At 35.7% G+C, this 14,305-nt stretch overlaps 1 long non-coding RNA gene across 1 annotated transcript; it reads right to left on the minus strand.

Annotated features, from left to right (window-relative positions):
- Positions 1–12,134: 12,134 nt before the first annotated feature.
- LOC118487329 lies at positions 12,135–13,320 on the minus strand. Its single transcript, XR_004881386.1, has 4 exons — positions 13,118–13,320; positions 12,748–13,050; positions 12,495–12,555; positions 12,135–12,412 (listed from the first exon to the last, which is right to left on the minus strand). It is a non-coding gene; the product is annotated as an uncharacterized LOC118487329 (long non-coding RNA).
- Positions 13,321–14,305: the final 985 nt, after the last annotated feature.

Genomic DNA, 14,305 nt, shown 5'->3' on the forward strand with positions numbered 1-14,305 from the left:
GCTGAAGTGTCACCAGCTCGTGTAACTTTTTCAAATCAAAACAAGAGACAATTAAAGTGATTCTTAGTGCAAATCAAGCTGCTATAACATCAATACGTCTGATTCCACCTTTCGTATTGATCGAGAACTCTTCTGAATGTCTCGTTTGATCGATTCCCGATCCTACATCATTAAAGGAAACTTAAAAGGCGAGTCGGATCCAAGTGATTCATCTTGTCTATCTGTTTTTATTGTATTTTTATTTCTGCATTTTTAGTTTTATTTTTCATGTTTAAACCTTTTCTCAAAAACTTTAGTTTGATTAGACGTTGAGGATAAACCGGTACTAAAAGCTCTTGTGTCCTTGGATGACCTTGGTATCTTACCAACGCTATACTACGCTCAGGATGTGTGCACTTGCCCAAGTGTGTGTTTAGTGTTAGTAGAATATCGTGTTTTATAAATTTAAAAGTTGACTAATGCGTAAAATGGGCTTAAAATATCAATAAAAATATATCGCACTCGACACGCACTGAGAGACCAACAATTATGTCCAACGAGGGTTAGGAAAATACCTTTTATGGTACGATTGATGCTTTCACAAGCACATGGAATTCCCTCATTTTACGTTTTCTTCCTTTAAGGTTTTTGGCCTTTTTTTTGCTCTTTTAAGATATCTTGACTGTGCCTAGGTCTGCATATAATCTGGATGCAACAGAAGGATGACCATGATATCTCCTAATGACTCAACAACATAAAGACCCGAAACCTCAGACGTTGGCTATCTATCAACGCAAGATTTAAGACTATAAAATCATGCGCCAATGGTATGTTACCCACATGATACATAGTTCGTTATGTTTATATCACATGGTATCTTTTGTCTTTTTGAGCGTTAAGCCTACCGACATATTGCAATAGATCCTAGTCTTTTCAGCTATAACATCTTACTTGTGTTAATCAAGCCCTTTAACACGAACATTTATTTCATTTCCCATATATGCACAAATTTTTTTTTTGTCTTTTTGTCTTTTTCTCCCTCTAAAGCAAAACATATATACAGATATCTCTTTCTATCCCCCTAAATTTGTGCATAAATCTTATGTGCAAATTTACCTTATAAAGAAAATGTATGTACAAAAAGAAAAAGGAAAGAAAATGAAAATATTTTTGTTGTTTTTGCTTAACCGTTCCGTTATCAGATTTAAATGGTACCTTTTCGTTGATCTTATCTTACCTCCTTATCTCCTCCAAAGGAAACATATCAACTTTATAGAAACAGAACTTTTTGCAACAGTGAGATGTTACCCGTTATATCTCTAGAACAACCGCTATCAACATTCCAAGGATTGTCAACAAATCCTCCTTGGTTATCCCTGAAAAATAAGAAGATTAGTAAGACATTGGTACCCATGCCATAGTGGTCCCGGGATTTCCTAAAGCATCAACATAAGATACTTCCCGTAAGACATATCCCCTTTTGTTTTAACTTTCAAGGATTGGTGATGTCTCTCCTTTATGTTTTGCTTTCCAAATTTGTTTAGGCTTTTCTAATTTCTTAGGTGCCTTTGGCAAAACAGTTTGCTTTTCAACCTTTTTACTTTTCAAGACTTGTTTAGGTTTCAAAGCTTGTTTTCTTTTAGCTTTTGCATCATTCCAATACCCATCATATGGTTTAACCTTGGGATACTTATTCATCATTGCCTTAGGCTTTTCAGCCTTCATTGGCTTAGAACAAGATCTATCCCTTAGTGTAACCTTTTGATTCTGTGTAAAATATGGAACATAAGGACGATGTGTGCAATTCCGTGCAATGTGGTCGGGTATGCCCTAGTTGTAGCATGTTTGCTTCTTCACATAAGGAGCATAACCTAATCCATTTGGCCCAACCCATGATAAATTTGAGCTATAGGATCTGTTGGATGATTTGTTTGAAGACTTTTCAAACTTTCTGCCCTGCTTCACATGTCCCTGTCTACAACAATTAGTACATTCACTGTTTTTACCTTTAAAAACAGTGTTAGATTTACTAGTTTCATTTAAAACTTTTGGCTTTGGAGACACATATTTAGTTGATGGGCCTCTCAAAGCTGGCTCAGAAATAGCCCTTTTTACATATAGACAAGCATGAACAGACAAAATGGATGTTTTCAAACAAACATCGACAGTTTCTTGGCAAACAATATCATCCCCCTCAACCCAATCCTCTACCTTTACCTCATTTGCACACGAAGTAGAAGCGTTAGTATCGCTCACACATTTAAACTCAGGGACTATTGGCCTCACCACACTTGTACCAACAGTCTTGAACGGGGCTTCCTCACATTCTTCTACATTTTCAACTAGCCTTGTTGTATCAATTTCAAATGTTGTGGGCTAAGTCATTGTTTCACAGCTTGATTCAGCTGAACCACTTGAGTTACATTCCTTAAGTAGTGGCTTTGCTTAATCCTCTGTTGTTGATTTAGCTACTCCAGAGGACTCACAACTGGTTTCATTTTTGTTGTCTTTCTCTGCTCAAGTTCAGGGCTTCCAACTTCTCAATGAATTTTGATAGTGTTAGATTGTCATATTCTTTAGTATTGCTCTTCAAAATCATCATATGTGTTGACCATTCACCTTGTGGTATAGCATCTGCCAACCTATCTACCCATTCATCATTTTCTTTTTCAATTCTCAACCATTTCAATTTAGCAATGAGATGAAAATATCTTTCAATCAGTTGCTTCAATGACTCTCCCTTTAAAGCGGTAAAAATTTCGAATTCTTTCTTTAAAAGAGCTTTCTTTCTTTTCTGCATAGATACACTCCCTTGATATTTTGACTTCAAAGCAATCCAAATGGATTGAGCAGTTTCATGATGTTGAAGCAGAGTGAAAATATCTTCCCTGATTACTTGTTGGAGCAAATTCAACATCTTTTTCTCTTTAACGAACCTCTCTCTTTCTGTTTTCGGAATCTGAGTAACGCTAATCCTTTCATCATTTTCCCCGATAGGTATGATATATTCTTCTTCTATCGTGAGCCAACAATCCAAATAGTTAGCTTATACCTATTTTTCAAATCTCTCATGCCATCCCTTGTAATCGTCCATACACATCAACTTAGGAGGCTTGGTCATGGTGCCCATCTCATTATCTAAGTTCATGTTTTGAATTACAGTTGTGGGAGTTGTGGCAAAAGTATTGTAGAACTCGTTTTCCATGATGAAAGGGATTTGGAACAGATACAGTCAAATTGAACAAATGACAAAATTTCGGACAGATGAAGCTTCGTGCGGATCAGCAGAAAAACCAGTTGACAAAGTTCCTTCGTAGAGATGAAGAAATTTGGTGCGAAGGAACCTGGTTCGTGTGAATGAACAAAAAAATCAAACAAAAATCAGCTCTTTCATGCGGATGTAAATTTTAAAATGGACAGAGTTCTCTTCCGTGCGGGCGTAGTTGGTTCATACAGATGAAGTTTAGTTCATGCGGACGAGTACGTTCGAACAAAGATGAAATACTAAGTTTTCTCGTTTTTTGACAACTATAGCTTGATTATGGTTGAATTTTAAGCTGAATTTTTAGATGATTTGTTAAAAGTGTATTTTTTACCACCCTTGAAAAAATCAGTTCATTTTAACCGTAGGAGATGTAAAAATTGAAGAAAAAGTGTAGAAAATGAGTAGAAAGAAGTCTTCTAAAGTCCAAATCTTGTAAGATGTCTCAGATACAACCATCCTGCTCTGATACCACTTGATAGGTCCCTTTGATATGTTATGCTCAGGTTATATCTATAACCTAGTCACAACGAGCGGAATTCATTACGATTAGGTGACAAGTACAAGATTAGTTAGTTTTCAATGTTTTCATTCATATAACTTTAGTTTACATCCAAGAAATCAACTGGACAGGGCTTCGCCGTCAGTTCTACAAAGTTACAAAACATTAGGTCCTCACCGGCTATTTATAGGATATCTAAGCACCTTCGTGCGGACCTACTCTTCCATATGGATGAAACACATATGTGTGGACCAATGCTCATCCATGGGAATGTATTCATCCGTACGGATGTGAACTAAAACTTACAAACTGAAAATCTAACAGTTAAATCCTATTACATATTGACACGACTCGATGACGTAGGCAACAAATATTATGTATCAACAAGGCATGGCCATGGTACTGAGACACGGGTCGTGGCCTACTCTTGTGGGTCCAATGAATCTTCAAAAGTCTGCTAGAAATATTTTTATCATTTTTGGGTAGAGACCTCCTTCGTAGCAGTACTTTAGTTTTTTCGCTCGAAATTGCTTCCTCACTAGTACAGATTTGATCAAAAGATGCGGTTTTAGACCAGCATCTTATGGCAAAGCATCTTTTGGCTACATGCCAAGAGATGCGGTTCCAAGAGATGCGGTTCTAGAACCACATCTTTTGATAGAACCGCATCTTTTGATATATTAACAAAAAAACTACTTTTCCATAATATGCTCTAGAGATGCGTATCTAGAATCGCATCTTTTGATCTATTAACAAAAAACTATGTAGGATCGTGTAGTTGACCCGAACGAGTTGTTCAGAGGAGTTTTGATCTATTTCAGGTGCGGAAAACAAGAAACAGACTTAGAAACAGCTTGTTCTTCACTTTAAACACTTGTTCGATTGATATAACACTGATTACATCCAAGAATCAAACCGGCAGCACCTCGGTATGATTTTCAGCAACTATTCTAATTGATTTCGCTCCAAACACCTAAGACCTATTTATAGTGATCTGATTCCGCTTGAACATGCTTAAGCGAAATCATCAGTTCAAGCGAAATCTCCATCTAAGCACACTTAAGCGGAATAACAACATCTAATTTCGCTTGAACAGTTTCAAGCGAAATCACTTACAAAAGCACTTTCAAGTGAAATCAACTATACAACCTCCTATTTTCTCGATCTACGTGCCCTGATCTAACCTATCAAGTGTAAGACTCGATACAAGACGAAGACGACAGATGCATGCACTAACAGACTCCCCCTCAGATGTTGACGAGTCTTACGGTGTCGAGTCTTTGTAACTTCAGTCTTGATCAGCCTCTGGGCTTTAATCTTTCGAATCTACTCTTGAATATCTTCAGACTGCCCCTAACGATGTGCTGGCATTCCTTAAGTTCATCAGCATCATCAGCTTCAGGATCGTAATCTGGCTTTCTCATTCAAGATCTTTTCCTGGCTCACACTTTGTCCAATGAGACTTCAGGTATCGGAAACCTGGATCTTTAAACATAAGCTTCTCAGAATTGATCAACCTGGCTCTTCAAATCCATTCCAAGATCGTGATCTGGCTCTCATCTGGCTCAGGATCGTCACCTGGCTCAAACTTACACCTGCACAATCTCTACCTCAAAGTAAATTTCACACATTTAAAACATTTCAAATTCAGGTATCCAGACTCCTCCTCAAATTTAACTCTAAATTTGATGAACCGCTTGTAGATTTGATCAAAACACATTTTTTTCAAACACACACTCCCCCTCACAAAAATGTCATCATGTTTAGCACTTGGAACTTTGAAAATCAGCTTTTCAACACCAGTTGTCAAAAATCTTTTTGGATTTTTCAAAAGTTTTTGCTAAAACACACACAAAATCGTTTTGGATTTTTGATTGTAAAGAAATGTAGTAAAGAAATATTTACAGACAATATTTTTGTGAGTTTGTGTAAGAGGATCATATCAGTTAATGAGACAAATCACCAACACCGTTAAGTTTCATTTCATTTTAAGTTCTAAACAATTCACTTAGATTGTCAGTATATTTGTCCACTTAAATTTTCACACAAAGTTCAATTGTTTCGAGATACGAGATTAATGTCTTAAGAACTTAAACTTATTCGCGTGTCCCACCACTTGAATATACTCCCGTATCCAGATCCCAATATTCAGTCTTACAGGTGAGTATACCACAGATGATATCTGTAAAGGGGTTAGATGCGAAACCGTGAGAGCACAGGTTAGAACTTCCGTTCAGCAGAGAGATGACGGCTCGAATTTTGGTGTGTCCCCTTTAGAGGATCTTTTCTTCAACAGCACTTGATTAGCATTTTTCAATGTTTCATCATTTTTTAAGCTGAGGGCGGCGCTATATTTCAGGCATTTGCAGAAAGTATTATACGGGGACTAGGTCAGAATTTCCATTCAACAGAAGTCCCGGGATAATACCCCAGATATCACTGAGCATAAAGACCTAGTATCTCAGAAAAAGGGACCTTTCAAACAAGATTTCGGGGGTTACCCATATATCCAAGAAAATGTTACCCACCAAATAAGCAAATTTGAAATTTAGGTTTATATCTCGTCACAATTTACTAAATGTGCAAAAACCTACTGGCAAATCCACAGTGAGATTGTTTATCACATTTTAACTTTCCATTTCTTTAGCATGTTGTGACAGTCCACTGATGTACTATCATTTCCTCTTTTTGAACATCAAAACTCATTTTTGTTTTTATCATGTTTTTTACTTTTTCAAATTTTCTAATGTTTTTGGATTTTCTGAAATTTTCTACTCCCCCTAAAATGCAAACACATTTAAAGGAAATTTGAAAACAAACTATACAGGAAAATGACAACTGATATCGAATTGCTTCAAATCGCCATCCACTAGGCATAAACAATCAGAACTCCCCTTTTCAACAAACTATTTTCTCATTTAGATTTCAAAACACTTAAGTTTGTTTTAATCAAAATGATTTTTCCGAAAATAAGTTTGTTTTTACCACTTGTAAGTTAGGGGTCATTTCATCACATTGTTCATCAATCACTTGTATTAAGATTACATCAAGTTCAACTCAATGACCTTGACTAATCCTTTGTACCACTTGTAAGAACAAAACTATGTACCAGTTGTAGGAAATACATGTACAACTAAATGTCCCTGATTTACCACTTGTAGGAAAAAGTCACTTTTCAGACCATATGTAGGAATAACACATCTACACAAAAACATGTTACCAATAAAGATGCCGATTCCTGCTTCACACTTACCAACCTGGAAGCTCCGGCATAGTCCTTCACCTGTAAACATTTCAACACTTTAAAATCTTTCACAGAAACTATTTTAACAAGAATGACGCCGATTCCTGATCCACGATTACAAACTTGGGTTCTCCGGCAAAGTCAGATTTTCAAGGGAAAAGAATTTCCACCCAAGTCTGACCAACCTTGGGTGTTTTTAGCTCTTTTAGCTCTTGTTCAGTTGGGTTATAAGTTTCTTTCTTTGTAGCGTAAAAATCTTTAACCCCTTTGGCCTTTCCTTCCACCATTTTCCTAAAAATTTTCTTAACATTCCCATTGAATGTTTTCTCGACATCAAACTCTGTTTTCTCAGAAAAAAATTGATCTGAGATTTCAACCTTACCAACTTTATGTTTAACTTTTTCAATCTTCAGTGACGGAAACTCATCATCATTCACTGAAGGTATTTCTTTCAACTCAACTTGTGGCTCTTCTGGTTTTGTGGAACCAGAATCATCGCCGACTTTTCTCAGAAACATTCTTAACAACACACACTTGGTTGTTCTTGGCTTTCTTTTTGTAAAAATTCTTCTTAGAACACTCACCAACTTCATAAGTTGAATTTTCAAAAATTTTTTAAATTTCTCAGTTGGTGGTTCAACATCCACAACTTTTTCTTTTAGCTTTTCAGAAACTCCCTGTTTTGTCATAGTATTCTTTGGACAATTCCATGTAATGTGACCAACTTCATTGCACTTAAAACAGGTTCTAGTCTCTTTTAGATGAAAAACTCCAGTTCCTGTTCTTTTCCTTTCAGCAAGAAACTCCTGGTTTGATTGTCTACAGAAAGGTTTCTTCTGTTCTTCCTCAGCACTTCCTCCAGAAACAAATTCTGTTTTTGTTTTAGAATTTTTCTCATTTTTATAATTTTCTTGTTGAATAAAGCCTAAACCTTTCTTTTCGAAATTACCATTATGGTTTGGTTTCTTTTAAAAACCAGAACCAGAATTGTAACCTTTTTTCTTGTTTAATCGTTGTTTAACTCTTGAAGTGTATTTTTTAGGTTTTCAAATAAGATTTAAATCTTTTATTTCAGAAATATTAATTTCTGTCATTTTGAAAACCTTTTTAATCATTTCAAAACGAACACTTCTTATTGGAAATTCTTTGTCAGACTATAATTTGTCAGAATCATTCAAAGTATATGCTACTTCAAATGTTTCATCATCTAAATTTGATTTCGATAACAAAAATTCTTTACTGTATGCCCGTTTAGCTGACGATTTTGGACTGTTAACTGACGAACTTGAACCTCCAGATTCAGGCTCCTCATCAGTATCGAACACCTGATCGACCACCTTTTTGATTAACTCAGACTCATGATCAGTGTCAGAAGATGTAAAAGTGACGTCAATGTTTTCTGGTAATTCATCAGTTATGTCGGTTTTTAACTTTATATTGACTACTTTTTCGACTTGCTCCTCATTTGGTTTTCTGGGAGAATAACCATCCCAGATCGGAGGCGGACCCTTGTTGTAGCTAACAGTCGGTTTCTTACCAGTATCTTTCTTCTTTGGTTTGTCATCTTGGAAAGCTTCAAAACCTGCAACAGTTGGATAAATTCGATCAATGAGATAATCAGAACTAGAATAACTCTGTAATAAACGTCTGATTCTCTCATTCTCAATCTTCTCGGTCTCCAACTCCTGTTTCCATTTTGCACTTTCTTCAATGTAGAAATTTATAGCTTTCTGTTTTGTCATCATCACAGCATTCACCATGGTTAATGCCTGTTCTCTTTCAGAGTTTGTCTTTTGAAGACCAGATACTGTTCTGTTCAAAACATCATAAGATTCTTTCACGTAGTTTAGGTTGTACAGTAATTGTTCCTTCATCTTCTCATACTCAGCCAACTTTTCATCTTTAGCTGCACATTCTTTGCATGTTTCTAGACACTTTAAGCATGGCTTGATGACTTCTACAATCTTTTCAACTTCGATGATTTTCTCAACTTCAACCACCTTTTCTGCTTCATGCATCTTTTTCTGGTTCAACAATCTCCTCAGCAATAATTTTAACTTCTTCATTTTGAACCATACTTTCTGTCTTCATTTGCTTTTGCTCTTTTGCTGCTTGTCTCTCCTTTAGCTTCTCCAATCGATCTGCAAAATAAAAATGAAAACTTTCAGGAGATAGATGAGATTTTGCAATATTAATATGTTTTTCTTCCTCATCATCACTATTGTCATCAGTTGGTGATTGATCAAACTCGATTGACTTTTCAGAATTATCATCTGAAGAACCCGAATTAGATGATGTTTGATCAAAGACAGCTTCTCTTTCTGAACTTTCATCTGAACCTTGTGAGCTTTCATCAGATGAAACAAACTTTTCTTCTTGATTCTTCACAGTCTCACCAATAGATTTCATCCATGTGGTAAACATATCTGGTTCTTTCATAATCTTAGCAATGAATGCTTTAAATTCTCCCTTTTCATCCACAAACATATCCCAGCTAAAGCCTTCAGGTAATCTTTCATCATCCTGATTGATTAAGCATGCTTTGTTGTCGGATGAAATGTATTTGTTCCAGTCAAAATTTTCTTGATTCACTAAACACGCTCTTTTCGAATCCTCTATCACTTTTCTACCATGAGCCACCCGTGGTTCTTGGTGTTGTTGTTGACCAACCTGTTGATAAATGGCTTTCTGGTGGTAATCAACTTTTCCGAATGGATTCTTTGCTTCACTAGCTTCTCTGTTCTTGCATTCCCTCTTGAAATGACCTTTCTCCCTGCATCGAAAACAAGTAACTTTAGATTTATCAAAACCCAAAGTTGAAACGTGTGCATCAAGAAAGTCATTTCTTCCAGTAATCAGTTTGAATTTTTCTGCTCTTCTAAGGACACTAGCTAGACACCATTTGATGTCCATGAGTTCCATCTCTTTAGCGTCTATCTGATCGTAATCCTCCTTTGTTAGCATAGGATTTCCGATCCGCCCTGCAACCAAGCCTTCATAAGATGGTAACACAGAACCAAGTAGTGCCATGTGATCTTTCGCAATCTCTTCAGAAAAACTTTGACTATCAGGAAGATTCAAAGCAATGTTGCATTGTATCACATAACCACCACCTTTAGTACTTTGAGAATGAAAGCTTGATGTTGTATCTTTTGGATTAACACTTGGGTATGAAGAGAAACCACTGCTGCTCTTAGGACTTTGATCAACATTTTCATAAGAGTCTCCAGCACTAAACGCAGTTTGTATTTTCAGGCTTCTTTCAACCTCTGGAACACTGCCTTTGTAGTACATTTTCACTCTTGTTGACCACTTGGATTGTTCATCCTAGCAATCTTTTGTTGTTCCAGATCCTGACCCTCAATCTTCTCGATGAGCTGAGAAATTGTTAACCCATCATATACCCCAGTCTTCTTCAGAATCATCAAGTAAGTACCCCACTCTTTTTGCGGTAAAGCATCAGCTATCTTGTCTACCCATTCTTCACGATCTTTGGTAATGCTCAACATCGACATGGATTGCACTAAGTGACAATATCTTTCAATAAGCTTCTTTGTATCTTCACCCGGTAGACTGCAAAAAATATCAAATTCCTTCTTAAGCAATGCCTTCTTGCTTTTAGTCATATTTTCACTTCCTTCAAATTTAACTCTAAGAGCATCCCAAATTGATTTTGAAGTTTTGTCGTGCTAAAGCAATATAAAGATGTCTTCTTTGATGGCTTGCTAAAGCAGACTGATCATCATCTTTTCGGCTTTGTACATGTCACTGAATTCCGAGAGTTCTTTGATAACTTGCAGATCAGTACGTGGTAAGACATACTTCTTCAGAATACATTCCCATGATCTCAGATGGTTAGCCTGAACCCAGTTTTCAAATCTGTCTTTCCATCCGTAATACTCTTATATGCTCATTAACTTCAGGAGCTTTTGTAACGTTCCGGTCTCGTTTTCCAAATTCATGTTCTGAACAATGGAAGCCGGAGTAGTCGGAGTAGCAAACGCGTTGTAGAACTTGTTTTCCATGATTCGGTAGCACGTTTTTCAAAAACAGACAAATTCAAGTGAAATAACCAGTCTTCCCTTTCAAGCGGAATACCAAACAGTCTTCAAGCGGAATTACTGAAGTGAGTTTTGGAGTGGAATCACCAGCAAATCTCAAGCGGAATCTGAATAAGTCTGATTGAAGCAAAATCACAGATTTCGCTTGGAAATTTCAAGCGAAATTTACTCTCTTGAGCGGAATCAGACCATGTACGTTTGAGCGGAATCACTTTACGAGTCCATTTATCTCAATTTTAATGTGAATTTCGGTCCAATTCTTTCAAGGGTTTGTTAATATGTAGTTTTACACAATCTGTGAGAAATTGAACTGATTTTGACCGTTAAATCTTGTTTGAATGATAAAAGAAGGTGTACAAGTAAGAAAAAACAATAAAATCCAGCTGAATTCTACAGAACTCCTCCTTCTGCGCTCTGATACCAGTTGTAGGATCGTGTAGTTGACCCGAACGAGTCGTTCAGAGGAGTTTTGATCTGTTTCAGGTGCGGAAAACAAGAAACAGACTTAGAAACAGCTTGTTCTTCACTTTAAACACTTGTTAGATTGATATAACACTGATTACATCCAAGAATCAAACCGGCAGCACCTCGGTATGATTTTCAGCAACTATTCTAACTGGTTTTGCTCAAACACCTAAGACCTATTTATAGTGATCTGATTCCGCTTGAACATGCTCAAGCGAAATCATTAGTTCAAGCGAAATCTCCATCTAAGCACACTTAAGCGGAATAACAACATCTGATTTCGCTTGAACAGTTTCAAGCGAAATCACTTACAAAAGCACTTTCAAGCGAAATCAACTATACAACCTCCTATTTTCTCGATCTACGTGCCCTGATCTAACCGATCAAGTGTAAGACTCGATACAAGACGAAGACGACAGATGCATGCACTAACAAACTATTCCTAATATACTAAAGAGATGGGGTTCTAGAACCGCATTTGTTGGTGTTTAGTGTAAAATAATACATATATAATTTCTGAGAAATTTTATTAAAAAATTCCAATAAATTCCCATGATAAACTAATTGTCTAAAAATTAAAATAAATATATAAAAAAACAAAATTAATTAGAACGAATATAATACAACCCAAGAATATAAAATACAAAGGTTTTAAAGTAACACAATATTACAAAAGTTTCCCAGTAACACAATAATACATATAACTCTAAAGATGAAAGTGGCGTACAATAACTTCCTAAACCGACCGATGTCTTCATACTTTTAACCCAAACCAACGTCTTCAATCCATGATTGCAACCAGACTTGTAGAGAAGAGAAGTTTGTTAAACTAACCCAAATGGTGTTGAGGTTGTAGATGGCCCTATGAAAATCAAATTACAACTGTATAGTAGCACGAACTACATTGCAAAAGCATGTCATTAAGAGACTAGACTGATACATGGGCATGATCTGTGTTACACGTGGTTAATATTATTCTACCTTACTGATGGCTTTTGACAATTATCTACTTTTCATGTGCAAAAACAATCTCACTCAGTTCCTGCGATTACCAAATGAAGACATTAAACAACAATTATGGATATTGAAATATATATTATATACATTAGGAACTGTAAGCAAAGGGTTTAAAACTGGAAAGATCAATGTGTATCAATACATATCTTTATACAAAAATCAATTTTTTTGTCCAGTTAGATATAAATGAACATTAAATGTTGGAATTTGAGCTAACCTTGAGACACCTTTACGGAGTTCATGCCCGGACCCCAAACACCTCCTTAATCCAACGCTCCATCAGGTCTACGACCATAGATTCAATTTCCTCGCTCGGAGTCTTCTCTTGTGTATTCCATTTATGAGAAACAAACAAAACAAAGTATCCAAATGTATATAAATAAATTAAAAGGCTGATATATCTTAAATATATGAAATACACTTACACGATTAATATAGTCATGTTGAATTATCTCAACAAACTCCCACATATGTTTTATTAACATATAACCGGATTCCCATGAGCCCGTTGTTGGTGGCACTACAGTTAATCCACAACTAATTATTTTAAGCATCGAAAAAAAATCATTTAAAAAAAGAAAACTTACATTGATCACTGTCCATGTAAAATTTCTCTTGAAACCACTGGGAATTAGCTTTGAAATGAGGTAACTTTCCACCGAGTTTCCCTTTTTTATTGAATCAACATAAATGTTCTTGAAGTGGTTGGTTCAAACATTAAAAGCTTTCGGTGATCACTAAAAAATATAATTTTAGGACAATTTAATATATATGTGTATGTGTATGTGTATGTGTATGTGTATGTGTATATATTGAGGAAAAGTGTATATTAGTCATCTATATAAGGTGCAAGAAAATATCTTTTGTCATCATGATGCTTGTATAACTCTTTGATGTGTTTTATCACATCTTCCGAATTACTTTTGTATTTTGCACTAATTTGGTACGAATCAAAAGATGCACATCAGGAATTGGGAGAGGGAAAAATACCTAATATACATACACACAAATATATAAATATATATGATAAAGTTAGTAAATTAAATTATATCTAAAAAGTTATTTTACCATATTAAAATAACTTACATTGCAAACGAATGTATTACGCTAACATCAAGCCACCACCTTAGAAATAACTTTAACAATTCCAAATATGGGATTAGAAATTGAACCGATATGGGATACATCTCTAGCGGTGAAGAAGTACGAATGTGAGTGCGGTGCTTAAAGAGTTTGTCTAATTTATCAGTGTATTTACATCAGCATAAGCTGTAATTTCCACCCAAGTAATTTGCCAACAATTCCTCATCCTATGTCTAGCCGAGAACCGGCTCCATTTTCTTTAGCACCCAAGTTCAACAAATATTATTTCAACTTTTTTGTGTAGTTGTTCAGGATTTGTAAAAGCGTCTCCAGGTGAACTATATTATTACAAGTATTGTTCGAACTTGCCATGTATTGCCCCACTACCAGATCTATTTAGAATCTGCTTATACTTTGCCTCATTTAACTTGATTAATTACAAGTTCCTAAAATTTGACCCGTTAATAATATTCAACTACATTTTGGCTGTTCGACCCGTTTCATATTAGATTTCTATATTTTAATCCGTTTTATTTTAAATTTCTATATCTTGAGCCATTTTGTTTCACATTCTTGTAATTTGTCTCGTTTCACTTTAAATTCGTATGACCCGTTACATTTTATGCTGCTACATTATGACTGTTTCATTTTGTATTCCTATAATTTACCCGTTTGATATTTATATGTTGGCC

The sequence above is a fragment of the Helianthus annuus genome, chromosome 2, assembly GCF_002127325.2.
Source record: "Helianthus annuus cultivar XRQ/B chromosome 2, HanXRQr2.0-SUNRISE, whole genome shotgun sequence".
Taxonomy (NCBI): domain Eukaryota; kingdom Viridiplantae; phylum Streptophyta; class Magnoliopsida; order Asterales; family Asteraceae; genus Helianthus; species Helianthus annuus.